Source organism: Salminus brasiliensis, chromosome 11, assembly GCF_030463535.1.
Source record: "Salminus brasiliensis chromosome 11, fSalBra1.hap2, whole genome shotgun sequence".
In the NCBI taxonomy this organism is placed as follows: domain Eukaryota; kingdom Metazoa; phylum Chordata; class Actinopteri; order Characiformes; family Bryconidae; genus Salminus; species Salminus brasiliensis.
Genome location: NC_132888.1, coordinates 32,156,741 through 32,171,521, shown reverse-complemented (window position 1 = coordinate 32,171,521; position 14,781 = coordinate 32,156,741). Strand labels below are relative to the sequence as shown.

Here is a 14,781-nt window from a genome sequence, read left to right as displayed (position 1 = left end):
TGCTTTGTGTTGTAAATGTTGATGTGTTGAAATGGAATGCTTTTGCTTGGTTTTGAACAAATATGGTCTTAGCTATGAAATTTGAATCCTCTAGTTTGCAAGGTGCTTCTGCTTACGGCCATTCCACCCTTAGAATGCCTGATCTCGTCTGATCTCGGAAGCTACCTAGGGTTGGGCCTGGTTAGTACTTGAATGGGAGACTGTCTGGGAATACCAGGTGTTGTAAGCTTTTCCAATCCTGCAAACAATTAAAGCTTACATTTCCATGTTATTTACATCTTTTGCACAAATTTGTAGTTGAAACTCTTTTGTGTTGTAAATGTTGATGTGTTGAAATGGAATGCTTTTGCTTGGTTTTGAACAAATATGGTCTTAGCTATGAAATTTGAATCCTCTAGGTTTGCAAGGTGCTTCTGCTTACGGCCATTCCACCCTTAGAATGCCTGATCTCGTCTGATCTCAGAAGCTACCTAGGGTTGGGCCTGGTTAGTACTTGAATGGGAGACTGTCTGGGAATACCAGGTGTTGTAAGCTTTTCCAATCCTGCAAACAATTAAAGCTTACATTTCCATGTTATTTACATCTTTTGCACAAATTTGTAGTTGAAACTCTTTTGTGTTGTAAATGTTGATGTGTTGAAATGGAATGCTTTTGCTTGGTTTTGAACAAATATGGTCTTAGCTATGAAATTTGAATCCTCTAGTTTGCAAGGTGCTTCTGCTTACGGCCATTCCACCCTTAGAATGCATGATCTCGTCTGATCTCAGAAGCTACCTAGGGTTGGGCCTGGTTAGTACTTGAATGGGAGACTGTCTGGGAATACCAGGTGTTGTAAGCTTTTCCAATCCTGCAAACAATTAAAGCTTACATTTCCATGTTATTTACATCTTTTGCACAAATTTGTAGTTGAAACTCTTTTGTGTTGTAAATGTTGATGTGTTGAAATGGAATGCTTTTGCTTGGTTTTGAACAAATATGGTCTTAGCTATGAAATTTGAATCCTCTAGTTTGCAAGGTGCTTCTGCTTACGGCCATTCCACCCTTAGAATGCCTGATCTCGTCTGATCTCAGAAGCTACCTAGGGTTGGGCCTGGTTAGTACTTGAATGGGAGACTGTCTGGGAATACCAGGTGTTGTAAGCTTTTCCAATCCTGCAAACAATTAAAGCTTACATTTCCATGTTATTTACATCTTTTGCACAAATTTGTAGTTGAAACTCTTTTGTGTTGTAAATGTTGATGTGTTGAAATGGAATGCTTTTGCTTGGTTTTGAACAAATATGGTCTTAGCTATGAAATTTGAATCCTCTAGGTTTGCAAGGTGCTTCTGCTTACGGCCATTCCACCCTTAGAATGCCTGATCTCGTCTGATCTCAGAAGCTACCTAGGGTTGGGCCTGGTTAGTACTTGAATGGGAGACTGTCTGGGAATATCAGGTGTTGTAAGCTTTTCCAATCCTGCAAACAATTAAAGCTTACATTTCCATGTTATTTACATCTTTTGCACAAATTTGTAGATGAAACTCTTTTGTGTTGTAAATGTTGATGTGTTGAAATGGAATGCTTTGTGTTGTAAATGTTGATGTGTTGAAATGGAATGCTTTTGCTTGGTTTTGAACAAATATGGTCTTAGCTATGAAATTTGAATCCTCTAGTTTGCAAGGTGCTTCTGCTTACGGCCATTCCACCCTTAGAATGCCTGATCTCGTCTGATCTCAGAAGCTACCTAGGGTTGGGCCTGGTTAGTACTTGAATGGGAGACTGTCTGGGAATACCAGGTGTTGTAAGCTTTTCCAATCCTGCAAACAATTAAAGCTTACATTTCCATGTTATTTACATCTTTTGCACAAATTTGTAGTTGAAACTCTTTTGTGTTGTAAATGTTGATGTGTTGAAATGGAATGCTTTTGCTTGGTTTTGAACAAATATGGTCTTAGCTATGAAATTTGAATCCTCTAGTTTGGAAGGTGCTTTTGCTTACGGCCATTCCACCCTTAGAATGCCTGATCTCGTCTGATCTCAGAAGCTACCTAGGGTTGGGCCTGGTTAGTACTTGAATGGGAGACTGTCTGGGAATGCTAGGTGTTGTAAGCTTTTCCAATCCTGCAAACAATTAAAGCTTACATTTCCATGTTATTTACATCTTTTGCACAAATTTGTAGATGAAACTCTTTTGTGTTGTAAATGTTGATGTGTTGAAATGGAATGCTTTGTGTTGTAAATGTTGATGTGTTGAAATGGAATGCTTTTGCTTGGTTTTGAACAAATATGATCTTAGCTATGAAATTTGAATCCTCTAGTTTGCAAGGTGCTTCTGCTTACGGCCATTCCACCCTTAGAATGCCTGATCTCGTCTGATCTCAGAAGCTACCTAGGGTTGGGCCTGGTTAGTACTTGAATGGGAGACTGTCTGGGAATATCAGGTGTTTTAAGCTTTTCCAATCCTGCAAACAATTAAAGCTTACATTTCCATGTTATTTACATCTTTTGCACAAATTTGTACATGAAACTCTTTTGTGTTGTAAATGTTGATGTGTTGAAATGGAATGCTTTGTATTGTAAATGTTGATGTGTTGAAATGGAATGCTTTTGCTTGGTTTTGAACAAATATGGTCTTAGCTATGAAATTTGAATCCTCTAGTTTGCAAGGTGCTTCTGCTTACGGCCATTCCACCCTTAGAATGCCTGATCTCGTCTGATCTCAGAAGCTACCTAGGGTTGGGCCTGGTTAGTACTTGAATGGGAGACTGTCTGGGAATACCAGGTGTTGTAAGCTTTTCCAATCCTGCAAACAATTAAAGGTTACATTTCCATGTTATTTACATCTTTTGCACAAATTTGTAGTTGAAACTCTTTTGTGTTGTAAATGTTGATGTGTTGAAATGGAATGCTTTGTGTTGTAAATGTTGATGTGTTGAAATGGAATGCTTTTGCTTGGTTTTGAACAAATATGGTCTTAGCTATGAAATTTGAATCCTCTAGTTTGCAAGGTGCTTCTGCTTACGGCCATTCCACCCTTAGAATGCCTGATCTCGTCTGATCTCAGAAGCTACCTAGGGTTGGGCCTGGTTAGTGCTTGAATGGGAGACTGTCTGGGAATATCAGGTGTTTTAAGCTTTTCCAATCCTGCAAACAATTAAAGCTTACATTTCCATGTTATTTACATCTTTTGCACAAATTTGTAGATGAAACTCTTTTGTGTTGTAAATGTTGATGTGTTGAAATGGAATGCTTTGTGTTGTAAATGTTGATGTGTTGAAATGGAATGCTTTTGCTTGGTTTTGAACAAATATGGTCTTAGCTATAAAATTTGAATCCTCTAGTTTGCAAGGTGCTTCTGCTTACGGCCATTCCACCCTTAGAATGCCTGATCTCGTCTGATTTCAGAAGCTACCTAGGGTTGGGCCTGGTTAGTACTTGAATGGGAGACTGTCTGGGAATACCAGGTGTTGTAAGCTTTTCCAATCCTGCAAACAATTAAAGCTTACATTTCCATGTTATTTACATCTTTTGCACAAATTTGTAGTTGAAACTCTTTTGTGTTGTAAATGTTGATGTGTTGAAATGGAATGCTTTTGCTTGGTTTTGAACAAATATGGTCTTAGCTATGAAATTTGAATCCTCTAGTTTGCAAGGTGCTTCTGCTTACGGCCGTTCCACCCTTAGAATGCCTGATCTCGTCTGATCTCAGAAGCTACCTAGGGTTGGGCCTGGTTAGTACTTGAATGGGAGACTGTCTGGGAATACCAGGTGTTGTAAGCTTTTCCAATCCTGCAAACAATTAAAGCTTACATTTCCATGTTATTTACATCTTTTGCACAAATTTGTAGTTGAAACTCTTTTGTGTTGTAAATGTTGATGTGTTGAAATGGAATGCTTTTGCTTGGTTTTGAACAAATATGGTCTTAGCTATGAAATTTGAATCCTCTAGTTTGCAAGGTGCTTCTGCTTACGGCCATTCCACCCTTAGAATGCCTGATCTCGTCTGATCTCAGAAGCTTCCTAGGGTTGGGCCTGGTTAGTAATTGAATGGGAGACTGTCTGGGAATATCAGGTGTTGTAAGCTTTTCCAATCCTGCAAACAATTAAAGCTTACATTTCCATGTTATTTACATCTTTTGCACAAATTTGTAGTTGAAACTCTTTTGTGTTGTAAATGTTGATGTGTTGAAATGGAATGCTTTTGCTTGGTTTTGAACAAATATGGTCTTAGCTATGAAATTTGAATCCTCTAGTTTGCAAGGTGCTTCTGCTTACGGCCATTCCACCCTTAGAATGCCTGATCTCGTCTGATCTCAGAAGCTACCTAGGGTTGGGCCTGGTTAGTACTTGAATGGGAGACTGTCTGGGAATACCAGGTTTTGTAAGCTTTTCCAATCCTGCAAACAATTAAAGCTTACATTTCCATGTTATTTACATCTTTTGCACAAATTTGTAGTTGAAACTCTTTTGTGTTGTAAATGTTGATGTGTTGAAATGGAATGCTTTTGCTTGGTTTTGAACAAATATGGTCTTAGCTATGAAATTTGAATCCTCTAGTTTGCAAGGTGCTTCTGCTTACGGCCATTCCACCCTTAGAATGCCTGATCTCGTCTGATCTCAGAAGCTACCTAGGGTTGGGCCTGGTTAGTACTTGAATGGGAGACTGTCTGGGAATACCAGGTTTTGTAAGCTTTTCCAATCCTGCAAACAATTAAAGCTTACATTTCCATGTTATTTACATCTTTTGCACAAATTTGTAGTTGAAACTCTTTTGTGTTGTAAATGTTGATGTGTTGAAATGGAATGCTTTTGCTTGGTTTTGAACAAATATGGTCTTAGCTATGAAATTTGAATCCTCTAGTTTGCAAGGTGCTTCTGCTTAAGGCCATTCCACCCTTAGAATGCCTGATCTCGTCTGATCTCAGAAGCTACCTAGGGTTGGGCCTGGTTAGTAATTGAATGGGAGACTGTCTGGGAATATCAGGTGTTGTAAGCTTTTCCAATCCTGCAAACAAGTAAAGCTTACATTTCCATGTTATTTACATCTTTTGCACAAATTTGTAGTTGAAACTCTTTTGTGTTGTAAATGTTGATGTGTTGAAATGGAATGCTTTTGCTTGGTTTTGAACAAATATGGTCTTAGCTATGAAATTTGAATCCTCTAGTTTGCAAGGTGCTTCTGCTTACGGCCATTCCACCCTTAGAATGCCTGATCTCGCCTGATCTCGTCTGATCTCAGAAGCTACCTAGGGTTGGGCCTGGTTAGTACTTGAATGGGAGACTGTCTGGGAATACCAGGTGTTGTAAGCTTTTCAAATCCTGCAAACAATTAAAGCTTACATTTCCATGTTATTTACATCTTTTGCACAAATTTGTAGTTGAAACTCTTTTGTGTTGTAAATGTTGATGTGTTGAAATGGAATGCTTTGTGTATTAAATGTTGATGTGTTGAAATGGAATGCTTTTGCTTGGTTTTGAACAAATATGGTCTTAGCTATGAAATTTGAATCCTCTAGTTTGCAAGGTGCTTCTGCTTACGGCCATTCCACCCTTAGAATGCCTCATCTCGTCTGATCTCAGAAGCTACCTAGGGTTGGGCCTGGATAGTACTTGAATGGGAGACTGTCTGGGAATATCAGGTGTTGTAAGCTTTTCCAATCCTGCAAACAATTAAAGCTTACATTTCCATGTTATTTACATCTTTTGCACAAATTTGTAGTTGAAACTCTTTTGTGTTGTAAATGTTGATGTGTTGAAATGGAATGTTTTTGCTTGGTTTTGAACAAATATGGTCTTAGCTATGAAATTTGAATCCTCTAGTTTGCAAGGTGCTTCTGCTTGCGGCCATTCCATCCTTAGAATGCCTGATCTCGTCTGATCTCAGAAGCTACCTAGAGTTGGGCCTGGTTAGTACTTGAATGGGAGACTGTCTGGGAATACCAGGTGTTGTAAGCTTTTCCAATCCTACAAACAATTAAAGCTTACATTTCCATGTTATTTACATCTTTTGCACAAATTTGTAGATGAAACTCTTTTGTGTTGTAAATGTTGATGTGTTGAAATGGAATGCTTTGTGTTGTAAATGTTGATGTGTTGAAATGGAATGCTTTTGCTTGGTTTTGAACAAATATGGTCTTAGCTATGAAATTTGAATCCTCTAGTTTGCAAGGTGCGTCTGCTTAAGGCCATTCCACCCTTAGAATGCCTGATCTCGTCTGATCTCAGAAGCTACCTAGGGTTGGGCCTGGTTAGTACTTGCATGGGAGACTGTCTGGGAATATCAGGTGTTGTAAGCTTTTCCAATCCTGCAAACAATTAAAGCTTACATTTCCATGTTATTTATATCTTTTGCACAAATTTGTAGTTGAAACTCTTTTGTGTTGTAAATGTTGATGTGTTGAAATGGAATGCTTTTGCTTGGTTTTGAACAAATATGGTCTTAGCTATAAAATTTGAATCCTCTAGTTTGCAAGGTGCTTCTGCTTACGGCCATTCCACCCTTAGAATGCCTGATCTCGTCTGATTTCAGAAGCTACCTAGGGTTGGGCCTGGTTAGTACTTGAATGGGAGACTGTCTGGGAATACCAGGTGTTGTAAGCTTTTCCAATCCTGCAAACAATTAAAGCTTACATTTCCATGTTATTTACATCTTTTGCACAAATTTGTAGTTGAAACTCTTTTGTGTTGTAAATGTTGATGTGTTGAAATGGAATGCTTTTGCTTGGTTTTGAACAAATATGGTCTTAGCTATGAAATTTGAATCCTCTAGTTTGCAAGGTGCTTCTGCTTACGGCCGTTCCACCCTTAGAATGCCTGATCTCGTCTGATCTCAGAAGCTACCTAGGGTTGGGCCTGGTTAGTACTTGAATGGGAGACTGTCTGGGAATACCAGGTGTTGTAAGCTTTTCCAATCCTGCAAACAATTAAAGCTTACATTTCCATGTTATTTACATCTTTTGCACAAATTTGTAGTTGAAACTCTTTTGTGTTGTAAATGTTGATGTGTTGAAATGGAATGCTTTTGCTTGGTTTTGAACAAATATGGTCTTAGCTATGAAATTTGAATCCTCTAGTTTGCAAGGTGCTTCTGCTTACGGCCATTCCACCCTTAGAATGCCTGATCTCGTCTGATCTCAGAAGCTTCCTAGGGTTGGGCCTGGTTAGTAATTGAATGGGAGACTGTCTGGGAATATCAGGTGTTGTAAGCTTTTCCAATCCTGCAAACAATTAAAGCTTACATTTCCATGTTATTTACATCTTTTGCACAAATTTGTAGTTGAAACTCTTTTGTGTTGTAAATGTTGATGTGTTGAAATGGAATGCTTTTGCTTGGTTTTGAACAAATATGGTCTTAGCTATGAAATTTGAATCCTCTAGTTTGCAAGGTGCTTCTGCTTACGGCCATTCCACCCTTAGAATGCCTGATCTCGTCTGATCTCAGAAGCTACCTAGGGTTGGGCCTGGTTAGTACTTGAATGGGAGACTGTCTGGGAATACCAGGTTTTGTAAGCTTTTCCAATCCTGCAAACAATTAAAGCTTACATTTCCATGTTATTTACATCTTTTGCACAAATTTGTAGTTGAAACTCTTTTGTGTTGTAAATGTTGATGTGTTGAAATGGAATGCTTTTGCTTGGTTTTGAACAAATATGGTCTTAGCTATGAAATTTGAATCCTCTAGTTTGCAAGGTGCTTCTGCTTACGGCCATTCCACCCTTAGAATGCCTGATCTCGTCTGATCTCAGAAGCTACCTAGGGTTGGGCCTGGTTAGTACTTGAATGGGAGACTGTCTGGGAATACCAGGTTTTGTAAGCTTTTCCAATCCTGCAAACAATTAAAGCTTACATTTCCATGTTATTTACATCTTTTGCACAAATTTGTAGTTGAAACTCTTTTGTGTTGTAAATGTTGATGTGTTGAAATGGAATGCTTTTGCTTGGTTTTGAACAAATATGGTCTTAGCTATGAAATTTGAATCCTCTAGTTTGCAAGGTGCTTCTGCTTAAGGCCATTCCACCCTTAGAATGCCTGATCTCGTCTGATCTCAGAAGCTACCTAGGGTTGGGCCTGGTTAGTAATTGAATGGGAGACTGTCTGGGAATATCAGGTGTTGTAAGCTTTTCCAATCCTGCAAACAAGTAAAGCTTACATTTCCATGTTATTTACATCTTTTGCACAAATTTGTAGTTGAAACTCTTTTGTGTTGTAAATGTTGATGTGTTGAAATGGAATGCTTTTGCTTGGTTTTGAACAAATATGGTCTTAGCTATGAAATTTGAATCCTCTAGTTTGCAAGGTGCTTCTGCTTACGGCCATTCCACCCTTAGAATGCCTGATCTCGCCTGATCTCGTCTGATCTCAGAAGCTACCTAGGGTTGGGCCTGGTTAGTACTTGAATGGGAGACTGTCTGGGAATACCAGGTGTTGTAAGCTTTTCAAATCCTGCAAACAATTAAAGCTTACATTTCCATGTTATTTACATCTTTTGCACAAATTTGTAGTTGAAACTCTTTTGTGTTGTAAATGTTGATGTGTTGAAATGGAATGCTTTGTGTATTAAATGTTGATGTGTTGAAATGGAATGCTTTTGCTTGGTTTTGAACAAATATGGTCTTAGCTATGAAATTTGAATCCTCTAGTTTGCAAGGTGCTTCTGCTTACGGCCATTCCACCCTTAGAATGCCTCATCTCGTCTGATCTCAGAAGCTACCTAGGGTTGGGCCTGGATAGTACTTGAATGGGAGACTGTCTGGGAATATCAGGTGTTGTAAGCTTTTCCAATCCTGCAAACAATTAAAGCTTACATTTCCATGTTATTTACATCTTTTGCACAAATTTGTAGTTGAAACTCTTTTGTGTTGTAAATGTTGATGTGTTGAAATGGAATGTTTTTGCTTGGTTTTGAACAAATATGGTCTTAGCTATGAAATTTGAATCCTCTAGTTTGCAAGGTGCTTCTGCTTGCGGCCATTCCATCCTTAGAATGCCTGATCTCGTCTGATCTCAGAAGCTACCTAGAGTTGGGCCTGGTTAGTACTTGAATGGGAGACTGTCTGGGAATACCAGGTGTTGTAAGCTTTTCCAATCCTACAAACAATTAAAGCTTACATTTCCATGTTATTTACATCTTTTGCACAAATTTGTAGATGAAACTCTTTTGTGTTGTAAATGTTGATGTGTTGAAATGGAATGCTTTGTGTTGTAAATGTTGATGTGTTGAAATGGAATGCTTTTGCTTGGTTTTGAACAAATATGGTCTTAGCTATGAAATTTGAATCCTCTAGTTTGCAAGGTGCGTCTGCTTAAGGCCATTCCACCCTTAGAATGCCTGATCTCGTCTGATCTCAGAAGCTACCTAGGGTTGGGCCTGGTTAGTACTTGCATGGGAGACTGTCTGGGAATATCAGGTGTTGTAAGCTTTTCCAATCCTGCAAACAATTAAAGCTTACATTTCCATGTTATTTATATCTTTTGCACAAATTTGTAGTTGAAACTCTTTTGTGTTGTAAATGTTGATGTGTTGAAATGGAATGCTTTTGCTTGGTTTTGAACAAATATGGTCTTAGCTATAAAATTTGAATCCTCTAGTTTGCTAGGTGCTTCTCCTTATGGCCGTTCCACCCTTAGAATCCCTGATCTCGTCTGATCTCAGAAGCTACCTAGGATTGGGCCTGTTTAGTACTTGATTGGAAGACTGTCTGGGAATACCAGGTGTTGTAAGCTTTTCCAATCCTGCAAACAATTAAAGCTTACACTTCCATGTTATTTATATCTTTTGCACTTATTTGTAGTTGACACTCTTTTGTGTGGTAAATGTTGATGTGTTGAAATGGAATGCTTTTGCTTGGTTTTGAACAAATATGGTCTTAGCTATGAAATTTGAATCCTCTAGTTTGCTAAGTGCTTCTGCTTACGGCCATTCCACCCTTAGAATGCCTGATCTCGTCTGATCTCAGAAGCTACCATTGGGTTGGGCCTGGTTAGTACTTGAATGGGAGACTGTCTGGGAATACCAGGTGTTGTAAGCTTTTCCAATCCTGCAAACAATTAAAGCTTACATTTCCATGTTATTTACATCTTTTGCACAAATTTGTAGTTGAAACTCTTTTGTGTTGTAAATGTTGATGTGTTGAAATGGAATGCTTTTGCTTGGTTTTGAACAAATATGGTCTTAGCTATGAAATTTGAGTCCTCTAGTTTGCAACGTTCTTTTGCTTACGGCCATTCCACCCTTAGAACGCCTGATCTCGTCTGATCTCAGAAGCTACCTAGGGTTGGGCCTGGTTAGTACTTGAATGGGAGACTGTCTGGGAATACCAGGTGTTGTAAGCTTTTCCAATCCTGCAAACAATTAAAGCTTACATTTCCATGTTATTTACATCTTTTGCACAAATTTGTAGATGAAACTCTTTTGTGTTGTAAATGTTGATGTGTTGAAATGGAATGCTTTGTGTTGTAAATGTTGATGTGTTGAAATGGAATGCTTTTGCTTGGTTTTGAACAAATATGGTCTTAGCTATGAAATTTGAGTCCTCTAGTTTGCAACGTTCTTTTGCTTACGGCCATTCCACCCTTAGAACGCCTGATCTCGTCTGATCTCAGAAGCTACCTAGGGTTGGGCCTGGTTAGTACTTGAATGGGAGACTGTCTGGGAATACCAGGTGTTGTAAGCTTTTCCAATCCTGCAAACAATTAAAGTTTACATTTCCATGTTATTTAAATCTTTTGCACAAATTTGTAGTTGAAACTCTTTTGTGTTGTAAATGTTGATGTGTTGAAATGGAATGCTTTTGCTTGGTTTTGAACAAATATGGTCTTAGCTATGAAATTTGAATCCTCTAGTTTGAAAGGTGCTTCTGCTTACGGCCATTCCACCCTTAGAATGCCTGATCTCGTCTGATCTCAGAAGCTACCTAGGGTTGGGCCTGGTTAGTACTTGAATGGGAGACTGTCTGGGAATACCAGGTGTTGTAAGCTTTTCCAATCCTGCAAACAATTAAAGCTTACATTTCCATGTTATTTACATCTTTTGCACAAATTTGTAGTTGAAACTCTTTTGTGTTGTAAATGTTGATGTGTTGAAATGGAATGCTTTTGCTTGGTTTTGAACAAATATGGTCTTAGCTATGAAATTTGAATCCTCTAGTTTGCAAGGTGCTTCTGCTTACGGCCGTTCCACCCTTAGAATGCCTGATCTCGTCTGATCTCAGAAGCTACCTAGGGTTGGGCCTGGTTAGTACTTGAATGGGAGACTGTCTGGGAATACCAGGTGTTGTAAGCTTTTCCAATCCTGCAAACAATTAAAGCTTACATTTCCATGTTATTTACATCTTTTGCACAAATTTGTAGTTGAAACTCTTTTGTGTTGTAAATGTTGATGTGTTGAAATGGAATGCTTTTGCTTGGTTTTGAACAAATATGGTCTTAGCTATGAAATTTGAATCCTCTAGTTTGCAAGGTGCTTCTGCTTACGGCCATTCCACCCTTAGAATGCCTGATCTCGTCTGATCTCAGAAGCTTCCTAGGGTTGGGCCTGGTTAGTAATTGAATGGGAGACTGTCTGGGAATATCAGGTGTTGTAAGCTTTTCCAATCCTGCAAACAATTAAAGCTTACATTTCCATGTTATTTACATCTTTTGCACAAATTTGTAGTTGAAACTCTTTTGTGTTGTAAATGTTGATGTGTTGAAATGGAATGCTTTTGCTTGGTTTTGAACAAATATGGTCTTAGCTATGAAATTTGAATCCTCTAGTTTGCAAGGTGCTTCTGCTTACGGCCATTCCACCCTTAGAATGCCTGATCTCGTCTGATCTCAGAAGCTACCTAGGGTTGGGCCTGGTTAGTACTTGAATGGGAGACTGTCTGGGAATACCAGGTTTTGTAAGCTTTTCCAATCCTGCAAACAATTAAAGCTTACATTTCCATGTTATTTACATCTTTTGCACAAATTTGTAGTTGAAACTCTTTTGTGTTGTAAATGTTGATGTGTTGAAATGGAATGCTTTTGCTTGGTTTTGAACAAATATGGTCTTAGCTATGAAATTTGAATCCTCTAGTTTGCAAGGTGCTTCTGCTTACGGCCATTCCACCCTTAGAATGCCTGATCTCGTCTGATCTCAGAAGCTACCTAGGGTTGGGCCTGGTTAGTACTTGAATGGGAGACTGTCTGGGAATACCAGGTTTTGTAAGCTTTTCCAATCCTGCAAACAATTAAAGCTTACATTTCCATGTTATTTACATCTTTTGCACAAATTTGTAGTTGAAACTCTTTTGTGTTGTAAATGTTGATGTGTTGAAATGGAATGCTTTTGCTTGGTTTTGAACAAATATGGTCTTAGCTATGAAATTTGAATCCTCTAGTTTGCAAGGTGCTTCTGCTTAAGGCCATTCCACCCTTAGAATGCCTGATCTCGTCTGATCTCAGAAGCTACCTAGGGTTGGGCCTGGTTAGTAATTGAATGGGAGACTGTCTGGGAATATCAGGTGTTGTAAGCTTTTCCAATCCTGCAAACAAGTAAAGCTTACATTTCCATGTTATTTACATCTTTTGCACAAATTTGTAGTTGAAACTCTTTTGTGTTGTAAATGTTGATGTGTTGAAATGGAATGCTTTTGCTTGGTTTTGAACAAATATGGTCTTAGCTATGAAATTTGAATCCTCTAGTTTGCAAGGTGCTTCTGCTTACGGCCATTCCACCCTTAGAATGCCTGATCTCGCCTGATCTCGTCTGATCTCAGAAGCTACCTAGGGTTGGGCCTGGTTAGTACTTGAATGGGAGACTGTCTGGGAATACCAGGTGTTGTAAGCTTTTCAAATCCTGCAAACAATTAAAGCTTACATTTCCATGTTATTTACATCTTTTGCACAAATTTGTAGTTGAAACTCTTTTGTGTTGTAAATGTTGATGTGTTGAAATGGAATGCTTTGTGTATTAAATGTTGATGTGTTGAAATGGAATGCTTTTGCTTGGTTTTGAACAAATATGGTCTTAGCTATGAAATTTGAATCCTCTAGTTTGCAAGGTGCTTCTGCTTACGGCCATTCCACCCTTAGAATGCCTCATCTCGTCTGATCTCAGAAGCTACCTAGGGTTGGGCCTGGATAGTACTTGAATGGGAGACTGTCTGGGAATATCAGGTGTTGTAAGCTTTTCCAATCCTGCAAACAATTAAAGCTTACATTTCCATGTTATTTACATCTTTTGCACAAATTTGTAGTTGAAACTCTTTTGTGTTGTAAATGTTGATGTGTTGAAATGGAATGTTTTTGCTTGGTTTTGAACAAATATGGTCTTAGCTATGAAATTTGAATCCTCTAGTTTGCAAGGTGCTTCTGCTTGCGGCCATTCCATCCTTAGAATGCCTGATCTCGTCTGATCTCAGAAGCTACCTAGAGTTGGGCCTGGTTAGTACTTGAATGGGAGACTGTCTGGGAATACCAGGTGTTGTAAGCTTTTCCAATCCTACAAACAATTAAAGCTTACATTTCCATGTTATTTACATCTTTTGCACAAATTTGTAGATGAAACTCTTTTGTGTTGTAAATGTTGATGTGTTGAAATGGAATGCTTTGTGTTGTAAATGTTGATGTGTTGAAATGGAATGCTTTTGCTTGGTTTTGAACAAATATGGTCTTAGCTATGAAATTTGAATCCTCTAGTTTGCAAGGTGCGTCTGCTTAAGGCCATTCCACCCTTAGAATGCCTGATCTCGTCTGATCTCAGAAGCTACCTAGGGTTGGGCCTGGTTAGTACTTGCATGGGAGACTGTCTGGGAATATCAGGTGTTGTAAGCTTTTCCAATCCTGCAAACAATTAAAGCTTACATTTCCATGTTATTTATATCTTTTGCACAAATTTGTAGTTGAAACTCTTTTGTGTTGTAAATGTTGATGTGTTGAAATGGAATGCTTTTGCTTGGTTTTGAACAAATATGGTCTTAGCTATAAAATTTGAATCCTCTAGTTTGCTAGGTGCTTCTCCTTATGGCCGTTCCACCCTTAGAATCCCTGATCTCGTCTGATCTCAGAAGCTACCTAGGATTGGGCCTGTTTAGTACTTGATTGGAAGACTGTCTGGGAATACCAGGTGTTGTAAGCTTTTCCAATCCTGCAAACAATTAAAGCTTACACTTCCATGTTATTTATATCTTTTGCACTTATTTGTAGTTGACACTCTTTTGTGTGGTAAATGTTGATGTGTTGAAATGGAATGCTTTTGCTTGGTTTTGAACAAATATGGTCTTAGCTATGAAATTTGAATCCTCTAGTTTGCTAAGTGCTTCTGCTTACGGCCATTCCACCCTTAGAATGCCTGATCTCGTCTGATCTCAGAAGCTACCATTGGGTTGGGCCTGGTTAGTACTTGAATGGGAGACTGTCTGGGAATACCAGGTGTTGTAAGCTTTTCCAATCCTGCAAACAATTAAAGCTTACATTTCCATGTTATTTACATCTTTTGCACAAATTTGTAGTTGAAACTCTTTTGTGTTGTAAATGTTGATGTGTTGAAATGGAATGCTTTTGCTTGGTTTTGAACAAATATGGTCTTAGCTATGAAATTTGAGTCCTCTAGTTTGCAACGTTCTTTTGCTTACGGCCATTCCACCCTTAGAACGCCTGATCTCGTCTGATCTCAGAAGCTACCTAGGGTTGGGCCTGGTTAGTACTTGAATGGGAGACTGTCTGGGAATACCAGGTGTTGTAAGCTTTTCCAATCCTGCAAACAATTAAAGCTTACATTTCCATGTTATTTACATCTTTTGCACAAATTTGTAGATGAAACTCTTTTGTGTTGTAA

The 14,781-nt window shown here is 38.6% G+C and overlaps 45 pseudogenes; all 45 read left to right on the top strand.

Annotated features, from left to right (window-relative positions):
• The first annotated feature begins 110 nt into the window (after positions 1–110).
• On the top strand, positions 111–229 carry LOC140571111 (5S ribosomal RNA; annotated as a pseudogene).
• Positions 230–415: 186 nt separating this feature from the next.
• Positions 416–534, top strand: LOC140569515 (5S ribosomal RNA; annotated as a pseudogene).
• A 185-nt stretch (positions 535–719) lies between these two features.
• On the top strand, positions 720–838 carry LOC140572330 (5S ribosomal RNA; annotated as a pseudogene).
• Positions 839–1,023: 185 nt separating this feature from the next.
• LOC140569513 (5S ribosomal RNA) lies at positions 1,024–1,142 on the top strand (annotated as a pseudogene).
• A 186-nt stretch (positions 1,143–1,328) lies between these two features.
• On the top strand, positions 1,329–1,447 carry LOC140570753 (5S ribosomal RNA; annotated as a pseudogene).
• Positions 1,448–1,669: 222 nt separating this feature from the next.
• On the top strand, positions 1,670–1,788 carry LOC140569512 (5S ribosomal RNA; annotated as a pseudogene).
• A 185-nt stretch (positions 1,789–1,973) lies between these two features.
• Positions 1,974–2,092, top strand: LOC140572426 (5S ribosomal RNA; annotated as a pseudogene).
• A 222-nt stretch (positions 2,093–2,314) lies between these two features.
• On the top strand, positions 2,315–2,433 carry LOC140566283 (5S ribosomal RNA; annotated as a pseudogene).
• A 222-nt stretch (positions 2,434–2,655) lies between these two features.
• Positions 2,656–2,774, top strand: LOC140569511 (5S ribosomal RNA; annotated as a pseudogene).
• A 222-nt stretch (positions 2,775–2,996) lies between these two features.
• Positions 2,997–3,115, top strand: LOC140567657 (5S ribosomal RNA; annotated as a pseudogene).
• A 222-nt stretch (positions 3,116–3,337) lies between these two features.
• LOC140571890 (5S ribosomal RNA) lies at positions 3,338–3,456 on the top strand (annotated as a pseudogene).
• Positions 3,457–3,641: 185 nt separating this feature from the next.
• LOC140571543 (5S ribosomal RNA) lies at positions 3,642–3,760 on the top strand (annotated as a pseudogene).
• Positions 3,761–3,945: 185 nt separating this feature from the next.
• LOC140567644 (5S ribosomal RNA) lies at positions 3,946–4,064 on the top strand (annotated as a pseudogene).
• Positions 4,065–4,249: 185 nt separating this feature from the next.
• On the top strand, positions 4,250–4,368 carry LOC140572518 (5S ribosomal RNA; annotated as a pseudogene).
• A 185-nt stretch (positions 4,369–4,553) lies between these two features.
• Positions 4,554–4,672, top strand: LOC140572517 (5S ribosomal RNA; annotated as a pseudogene).
• A 185-nt stretch (positions 4,673–4,857) lies between these two features.
• LOC140567746 (5S ribosomal RNA) lies at positions 4,858–4,976 on the top strand (annotated as a pseudogene).
• Positions 4,977–5,161: 185 nt separating this feature from the next.
• Positions 5,162–5,290, top strand: LOC140566992 (5S ribosomal RNA; annotated as a pseudogene).
• Positions 5,291–5,512: 222 nt separating this feature from the next.
• LOC140567113 (5S ribosomal RNA) lies at positions 5,513–5,631 on the top strand (annotated as a pseudogene).
• A 185-nt stretch (positions 5,632–5,816) lies between these two features.
• Positions 5,817–5,935, top strand: LOC140566641 (5S ribosomal RNA; annotated as a pseudogene).
• A 222-nt stretch (positions 5,936–6,157) lies between these two features.
• On the top strand, positions 6,158–6,276 carry LOC140566781 (5S ribosomal RNA; annotated as a pseudogene).
• Positions 6,277–6,461: 185 nt separating this feature from the next.
• On the top strand, positions 6,462–6,580 carry LOC140571889 (5S ribosomal RNA; annotated as a pseudogene).
• Positions 6,581–6,765: 185 nt separating this feature from the next.
• LOC140571542 (5S ribosomal RNA) lies at positions 6,766–6,884 on the top strand (annotated as a pseudogene).
• Positions 6,885–7,069: 185 nt separating this feature from the next.
• Positions 7,070–7,188, top strand: LOC140567643 (5S ribosomal RNA; annotated as a pseudogene).
• A 185-nt stretch (positions 7,189–7,373) lies between these two features.
• LOC140572516 (5S ribosomal RNA) lies at positions 7,374–7,492 on the top strand (annotated as a pseudogene).
• Positions 7,493–7,677: 185 nt separating this feature from the next.
• On the top strand, positions 7,678–7,796 carry LOC140572515 (5S ribosomal RNA; annotated as a pseudogene).
• A 185-nt stretch (positions 7,797–7,981) lies between these two features.
• Positions 7,982–8,100, top strand: LOC140567745 (5S ribosomal RNA; annotated as a pseudogene).
• Positions 8,101–8,285: 185 nt separating this feature from the next.
• Positions 8,286–8,414, top strand: LOC140566991 (5S ribosomal RNA; annotated as a pseudogene).
• A 222-nt stretch (positions 8,415–8,636) lies between these two features.
• LOC140567112 (5S ribosomal RNA) lies at positions 8,637–8,755 on the top strand (annotated as a pseudogene).
• Positions 8,756–8,940: 185 nt separating this feature from the next.
• LOC140566640 (5S ribosomal RNA) lies at positions 8,941–9,059 on the top strand (annotated as a pseudogene).
• A 222-nt stretch (positions 9,060–9,281) lies between these two features.
• Positions 9,282–9,400, top strand: LOC140566780 (5S ribosomal RNA; annotated as a pseudogene).
• A 489-nt stretch (positions 9,401–9,889) lies between these two features.
• LOC140566468 (5S ribosomal RNA) lies at positions 9,890–10,009 on the top strand (annotated as a pseudogene).
• A 185-nt stretch (positions 10,010–10,194) lies between these two features.
• On the top strand, positions 10,195–10,313 carry LOC140571675 (5S ribosomal RNA; annotated as a pseudogene).
• A 222-nt stretch (positions 10,314–10,535) lies between these two features.
• LOC140571663 (5S ribosomal RNA) lies at positions 10,536–10,654 on the top strand (annotated as a pseudogene).
• Positions 10,655–10,839: 185 nt separating this feature from the next.
• LOC140569510 (5S ribosomal RNA) lies at positions 10,840–10,958 on the top strand (annotated as a pseudogene).
• A 185-nt stretch (positions 10,959–11,143) lies between these two features.
• Positions 11,144–11,262, top strand: LOC140571541 (5S ribosomal RNA; annotated as a pseudogene).
• Positions 11,263–11,447: 185 nt separating this feature from the next.
• On the top strand, positions 11,448–11,566 carry LOC140567642 (5S ribosomal RNA; annotated as a pseudogene).
• A 185-nt stretch (positions 11,567–11,751) lies between these two features.
• LOC140572514 (5S ribosomal RNA) lies at positions 11,752–11,870 on the top strand (annotated as a pseudogene).
• A 185-nt stretch (positions 11,871–12,055) lies between these two features.
• LOC140572512 (5S ribosomal RNA) lies at positions 12,056–12,174 on the top strand (annotated as a pseudogene).
• A 185-nt stretch (positions 12,175–12,359) lies between these two features.
• LOC140567743 (5S ribosomal RNA) lies at positions 12,360–12,478 on the top strand (annotated as a pseudogene).
• A 185-nt stretch (positions 12,479–12,663) lies between these two features.
• LOC140566990 (5S ribosomal RNA) lies at positions 12,664–12,792 on the top strand (annotated as a pseudogene).
• Positions 12,793–13,014: 222 nt separating this feature from the next.
• Positions 13,015–13,133, top strand: LOC140567111 (5S ribosomal RNA; annotated as a pseudogene).
• A 185-nt stretch (positions 13,134–13,318) lies between these two features.
• LOC140566639 (5S ribosomal RNA) lies at positions 13,319–13,437 on the top strand (annotated as a pseudogene).
• A 222-nt stretch (positions 13,438–13,659) lies between these two features.
• On the top strand, positions 13,660–13,778 carry LOC140566778 (5S ribosomal RNA; annotated as a pseudogene).
• Positions 13,779–14,267: 489 nt separating this feature from the next.
• LOC140566467 (5S ribosomal RNA) lies at positions 14,268–14,387 on the top strand (annotated as a pseudogene).
• Positions 14,388–14,572: 185 nt separating this feature from the next.
• LOC140571651 (5S ribosomal RNA) lies at positions 14,573–14,691 on the top strand (annotated as a pseudogene).
• The last annotated feature ends 90 nt before the right edge of the window (positions 14,692–14,781 follow it).